This window comes from Mus pahari, unplaced genomic scaffold, assembly GCF_900095145.1.
Source record: "Mus pahari unplaced genomic scaffold, PAHARI_EIJ_v1.1 scaffold_14581_1, whole genome shotgun sequence".
In the NCBI taxonomy this organism is placed as follows: Eukaryota; Metazoa; Chordata; class Mammalia; order Rodentia; family Muridae; genus Mus; species Mus pahari.
The window spans coordinates 1-7559 of record NW_018394114.1 but is presented as its reverse complement, the minus strand read 5'-3'; the positions used below and the strand labels follow the sequence as shown (position 1 = coordinate 7559).

Below are 7559 nucleotides of genomic sequence, written 5' to 3'. Positions count from 1 at the left end.
AGAGAGAGAGAGAGAGAGAGAGAGAGAGAGAGAGAGAGAGAGAGAGAGAGAGAGTTCAGCCACAATTGACTAGAACAATATTTGAAATGGAAGTTTCTGGAAATGTCATGTGATGCAGATTCACATGGTACTTGCTAAGAGAGACTCACATGATGTTTTGCTGGAGCAAGACCCATGGGAGGACATGTCATGTTTGGAAAGAGTGGAAATAGGACTCAAAGGAGAGTGAGGGCATGTGGTCTGGAGTCTTTGTCTTCACTGATCTCTTCACTGAGAAAGGCATAGCAGAGAACTTCTGGCATCCGAGGGGGTCCTGGTTGCTCCTGCTGACTTGTGCTGATTTGGAGGAAACCTTGTGGTTTGTGCTAAACTGTACCACCACTGGTGATTTATGTTTGATATACTGACACTACTGAACTGGACTGCTGCTATCCTGACAAATAGAGATTGGAAACTCCCCTAGGAACTACTTCTAAACAGGGCCATAGCACCTTGTCCTCTTTACTGTTGTTGTTGTTGTTGTTGTTGTTGTTTTTTGTTTTTTTTTTTTTTCCTCCCCGACCTTTGGACCTTTATTTCTACCTTCGGGATAAAAGAGGAACAAAATACTTGAGAACCCTTATTAAAAGTATATTTAAAAAAATCTAAGCCTACAATTTTTAATTGAGACCATTAGAGAAATGACCCTCACAGGGATTTTCAGGAACTCTAAAACTTCAAACTTAAATGTCAACTCCCAGTCTTCCATTATCTGGACTGCTGTTAGCATTAATGTCCCAGTTCCCAAAACAGCCCAGTAAGCTTTAGTGCTCAGTGATTCATAGACCCTAAAGGTCCAAACTTTTTCTACAGTTCTCCCAAAAGCAACCTGATTGGGTCTATCACAGCAATACCCATGATCCAGGTACCAAGGTCTATTTTAATTTTCTGTAACTGTGATACAGATAACAACTTAAATCCAATTTTGGCATAGAAACTTAATTTGACTTGCTTATTTTTGATTATCAATCATTGAAGGAAACCACACCAGCAATTTAAGGCGAGGGCCTAGAGGAACATCCTGAAGCAGAGGCTGTGGGAGAATATTAATTACAGGTTTACTTTGCTTGGCTTATTCAGCTAGGATGTTCCTACAACCAAGGACATCTGCCCAGGGGTGGCACCGCTTGCAGTTGTCTAGACTCTTGCACATCAATCGTTACCTGAGAAAATGCCTCATAGGCTTGTCTACAGAAAATACTGATGTAGGTGTTACAACCCTTGACGATATTTGTTCCTAGATAACCCATTTTAGTTGACATGGAAATTTGTATTCATCTTAGTTAAATCTCCCTGGAAAGACTCATCCTCACAGATGTAGAAAAAGCTTTGTTTCTTATATGAATCTTAATTCTATAAAATTCATCATTATTCAGCACATCATCTGACTGGATTCTAAGTATGTACACGAACACACACACACACACACACACACACACACACACACACACACACACACGTCACTTTCCTTGGTACATGAGTATTTGTGTTAGTTAGGATTTCTCTGACTATGATTTGTTGAGGGTAGGATTTTTTTTTCCTCACTTCTTTGTGGTGGTTTGAATATGTTTGACCCTTGCTGTAGGAAGTATGTCACTGTGGAGGTGGGCTTTGAGACTCTCCTCCTGGATGCATGGAAGACAGTCTCTTTCTGGCTGCCTTTGAATCAAGATGCAGAGCTCTTCAGTTCCTTCTCCAGTACCATGTCTGCCTGGATGCTGCCATAATTCCTGCCGTAAAGATAATTGATTCAACCTCTGAAACTGAAAGCCAGTTACTATTAAATGTTGTCCCTTATAAGAGCCTTGGTCCTGATTCCACTTCACAGCAATGGATACTCTAAGACATGGCCCATTATCAAACATAATCAGCATAGTAACTCAAACAGAAACCTGGAGGCAGAACCTGATATAAAGACCATGGAGAAAGGACTGTTACTGGTGTGCTCCTTATGGTATGCCAAGTCTGCTCTCATATAGAACTCAGGACTACCAGCTCAGGAGTGTCACTACTCACAATAAAGTAGACCCTCTCGTATCAGTCTTTAACTGAGAGAATATCCTACTGGCTTGCCTGCAGCCTGTTCTTATAGAGACCTTTTTTCATTTGATGTTTCTTCTTCTCTGAGCACTGGAGCTTCTGTCCCATTGATCCAGCAAACTACATATGCCAATTCACACGACTGTATGAGACAGTTGTGCAATCATTTAAAAACTGTCCTTACTTTGTTTGAATTTTACTAGAAAGTTCTCCAAATCATATCTAGCAATATAACTTTACCTTTTAATAAATATTTTATAAACTAGTTTCTGTAGTTACTGAGTTCTTGGCTCTGGTCTTTTTTAAAGAAAAAAACTTAGAAATATTTTGAATTTTTACTTGTATAATTTAATCAGTACTTGTCTTTAAAATAATGTTTTGCTAGTCAAATAATGAAAATCCTATTATTACTTACTAACATATTTTATGTCATCATTCAACAAATATTAAATTTGTGCCTTGTGGTTTTTTGACAATGCCCCATATAATTTCCAATTATACTTATTCAGAAATAGTGTATGTATAAAACCTAGATAAACTTGAATTTCTTTATAAGTAAAAATAGAAACCTAGTCAAGGATCTTGACGGAGAATTTATAAATATCATTTTACTAAGCCAGCATAAATTCCAACCATATAGAATATTTATTATTATACCTTCAGATAAGATAGGCTTTACACCTCATCAAAGAAGAAAACTTTTGCATCAGAAAAAGACCTTTACAGAAAACCGCAACCCATGAAAATGCAGAGAACAAGTGACCATTTAGTGCTCAATGCCAACTGATGACTTGGTAACACAAGTCCTAAAACTTTATTATTTTATCTATAAATAATGTAATATATAATTCATAGTTATTCCTCCTCTAGTTGAACAAAATTACAATTACCATTTTACTAAGTCAGCACAAATTCAAATTACATTCTAAAGACAGACACGCACATACACACACACACACACACACAGAGAAAGAGAGACAGAGAAATAGTAATTAGTGAGTGAATTTATTTATGCTGTATATGTATTCAATGTATTTTAACAAATTTATTATTCCTGCCTGCTGATCTAGATATCATTAAACTACCTTGAGAATTCATAATTTTAATATATTTTATAGCAATATGTTATATGTAACGATATATAAACTATATATTATATATGAAATATATACATAAAGTATATATTTTTATTATAGTTAAGCTACATGCAGAATTCATTATTTTAGTATATTTTCTATTTTCTTGCTTTTTGTCTATCATGATAATTATGTAATCAAAATTTGTTGTCAAACTCTGTGTGAATATGTTTTCAGTTGTTTTTGATATAGCACTCAGATGTTTTCATTAAGTTATGGCTAATACATATAAAAGGATCTACGGCATATTAAAGCTTTATCAACCCTTTATCTGCAGGTAACTTAATGTACAGTAATCAGCTGTTTCTCTTCTCCATCGCCTCACTGTGGCTTTAAGTTTTATTCCTATTTCTCGTCACCTGAAAGAACTTGGATTGGTATTTGCTGCAGTTGGCTTCATTGTGTTAGTTACCTTGACTCTTGGTTGTTGGAACAATAAACAGGACCTGGTTTCTGTTTCTGTCATTCTCAGCTGTATAACCCATAGCTGTAATGCACGATTGCATCTCCATCCATTTTGGCCAGTCTTGTGTCCAGATCAGGAATGCCTGCTGGGGGCTCTACTGCCTGGAACATGGCATCCAGCCTGATGACCAGATTCCAAGTGTCAAGATCATTGAAATATGAGCTGACTTCTTCAATACCTTCTTTAGTGAGAAAGGAGCTGGTAAGCATGTGCCCCGACAGTGTTCTTAGATCTGTAACCCACACATATTGATGAAGTTCATACTGGTACCTACAGCCAGTTCTTCCACCCTGAGTAGCTCATCACAAACAAGGAAGATGCTGCCAATAACTATGCCTGTGGTCCATACACCATTTGCAAAGAGATTATTGACCTTGTCTTGGACAGAATTCTCAAGCTGCTGACCAGCACATGGTCTTCAAGGTTTCTTGGTTTTCCACAGCTTTCATTGGGGAAGTGGGTCTGAATTCACGTCCCTGCTGCTGGAGTGGCTCTCTGTTGACTACAGAAAGAAATTCAAGATGGAGTCCTCCATTTACCCAGTCCTCCATCCCCAGGTTTCCACTGCTGTGGTTGAGCATTACAATTCCATCCTCACCACCCATACCACCCTGGAGCACTCTGTACCTTCATGGCAGACAATGAAACCATCTATGGCATCTGTTGAAGAAACCTTGACATATACTAACCTTAATCAACTTAATAGCCAGATTGTGTCCTTCATCACTTCTTCCCTCAGCTTTGATGAGGCCTTGAACGTTGATCTGACAGAATTCCTGACCAACCTGGTACCCTACCCTCTCATCTTCCCTCTGGCCACTTATCCCCTGTCATCTCTACTGAGAGAGCCTACTACGAGTAGTAGCTTTCTATAGCAGAGATTACTAATACCTGCTTTGAGCCAGCCAACCAGATGTGGTGAAAGGTTCTCCTCTTCATCATAAATGCATGGCTTGCTGCCTCCTGTACCATGGTGTTGTGGTTCTCAAAGATGTCAATGCTGCTATTGCCACCATTAAGACCCAGCACAGCATCCAGTTTGTAGACTGGTGCCCCACTGGCTTCAAGGTTGGTATTAATTATCAGCCTCTTACTCTGATACCTGTTGATGTCTTGACCTTGGTCCACAGAGCTGTGTGCATGTTGAGCAATACCACAGACCTTGCTGAGGCCTGGACTTTCCCAGATTATAAGTTTGACCTGATGTATCCAACTGTGCTTTTGTGCATCGGTTTGTAGGTGAACAAATGGAGGAGGGGGAGTTCTCATATGCTATGAGGACATGGTTACCCTAGGGAAGAATTTTGAGGATATTGGTTTGGATTCTGTTGAAAGTGAAGGTGAGGAAAAAGCAGAGGACTACTAGTTCCTTCCTCTAGCCCCTATACCATGTCAAGCACAGAACTCCAGCTCCAGCATTAGGTGTAGGCATTGATGCTTCTGTGCTATTTCCATTTTGTGATCCTGTGTTCTCCATTTGTACTGGTAAGTTTTCCATGATGTCTCAAAGTAAAAGATTTAAGAAAAAATATTGTTTATTGCATTTAAGCCTGTAATAAAAAAGTTTTTTCCAGTTTATATCTGATAACATATATTTATCTGTATTTTATTCAAGTGTATATTTCATCTCTCTACCTGCTTTAGGGATTGTGTTTATCTTTACTGGTCATTGGCATGTTTGTCATATTTATTTTTAATTTTTCATGGGCATAAATCCTGTATCAAATGTGACTTGTGTCCTTTCCTTTGCTCTATAGTCTTGGGTTTTTTGTTTTGTTTTGTTTTTTGTTTTGTTTTGTTTTGTTTTATGTTTTGTTTTTTTGTTTTCTTGGATTCTTGCCTTTTAATATTCTTGGTAATTTTTGTTGTTGAAAAATGAGCATGACATGAATGAGTGACACACACACACACACACACACACACACAGAGAGAGAGAGAGAGAGAGAGAGAGAGAGAGAGAGAGAGAGAGACATAGTAAATAGTGAGTGGATTTATGTATCCATTGTATTTTAATAATTTACNAGAGAGAGAGAGAGAGAGAGAGAGAGAGAGAGAGAGAGAGACATAGTAAATAGTGAGTGGATTTATGTATCCATTGTATTTTAATAATTTACTATTATTACAAACAACATAATAAAATCAATCCTATTCTACAAGTAAATATTATTTTCTCATGGGTTAAAGATTTTTACCTGTTCACTTTAAAGAAAAGTCAAATCAGATCACCTGTCAATTATTCTGTAAATCCCATTCATAATTATGATGAAGTCAATCAATCACACAATATTATTTGTATTTATGTAAGATAAGTTTTATGCTTTTTGTAAAACAAAGAAATTCAAATAATACTAAATCCATCACTTTGTATTTGATTTTGTGGCAGGACCACTATAATATGGTAATTATGACAGAAAAAAATGAAGTTCACATTATGGAATTTTTTCTCAAAGTTTAACAATTTTTGCTTAATCAACTTAAATAGGTTGACTTATGTATGATTGTGGTGGTTTGAATGAAAAAGGCCCCCATAGACTCCTAGGGAGTGGCACTCTTAGATGATTAGGTACACTGGAGTACTTATGGCCTTATTAGAGAAAGTATGTCACAGGGAATGTGCTTTGATCTTTCAAGTGCTCAAACCAGACCCAGTAACTCTTTTTTTTTCTGCCTGCTGATCCAGATATAGAACACTTGGCTCCTTCTTCAAACCATATCTGCCTGTACTCATCCATGATTCCTGCATGATGATAATAGACTAAACCTCTGAATCTGTAAGCCAGCCCCAAATAAATGTTTTCCTTTATAAGAGTTGTCATGGTCATGTTGTTTCTTCACAGCTATAGAAATTGTAACTAAGATAACTGGAATATTACTGTGTTTGGCCTGCCCATGCTTTTGTTTAAGGAATGCTGATTTTGGATTAAGAAGCAGCAGAATGATTTAAGCAGTGCTTAATGAGCTGTCCTAGGAGAAACAGAGAAGACAGTGTGGCTGGCAAAGATTTGAACTATGGGTGCCAAGCTCAAGACCTTTTAAAGGAGAAGAATATAAGTATGTGGCCTACAGATCATTCTTGTGATATTTTGGAAAAGAATGTTGCTGATATTTGCCCTTGTCTGAAAAATCTGTCTGAGGCTAAATTGAAGAGGTTTGGATTAATTGCATTTGCAGAGATTCCAAACATCCTAATATCAACTATGATACTGCCTACTACTAGCTGTGTCATGTGGTTATTAGTGGACAGTCTTACACAGATCTACAATTTTATAAAGAAAGCTGAGCAAGAAAAAATATAAAATGTACACTGTGAGAAAAAAGAGAGCACCTGTAAACAGATTCAAGAAAAGCTTGATCCTAAGTAGAGGGGCTGGTAACCTCAGAGCAAGATCCCACCCAGCTAAGCTTCTAATTTGTACAAAGGAATTAAAGTGGGGGGAAAAAGAAAAGAAGAGAAGAAAAGGGAAGGGGAGGGGAGGGGAGGGGAGAGGAGAGGAGAGGAGAGGAGAGACGAGACGAGACGAGACGAGACGAGAAGAGAAGAGAAAAAAGAATGAAAAACTAAGAGGAAGGTGTGGTGGTGTACACTTTTAATCCCATCACTCCTAATGCTGAGGCTGGTAGATCTCTGAGTTCAAGGCCAAGTTGATCTACAGTGAGTTCTACTAGAGCCAAACACAAACAAGAAGGAAGCTATTAAAAACAAAAAGCTGTGAAATTGTGTTTGAATGATAGGCCATGTTCTAGCCCCAGCAAGCAGCAGATTTGGTCATATGGTTTTGTCAAGGATATAAGAAAGGGTTTAGGCCTTTCCCCACCCGAGGAGGGGTGTGCGCCCGAGAACAGTACTAAGGCTTGGGCCAGCATTCGGGGCCTTTTCC

The 7559-nt window shown here is 38.0% G+C and overlaps 1 pseudogene; it reads left to right on the top strand.

Annotated features, from left to right (window-relative positions):
- The first annotated feature begins 3707 nt into the window (after positions 1–3707).
- On the top strand, positions 3708–5047 carry LOC110315880 (annotated as a pseudogene).
- Positions 5048–7559: the final 2512 nt, after the last annotated feature.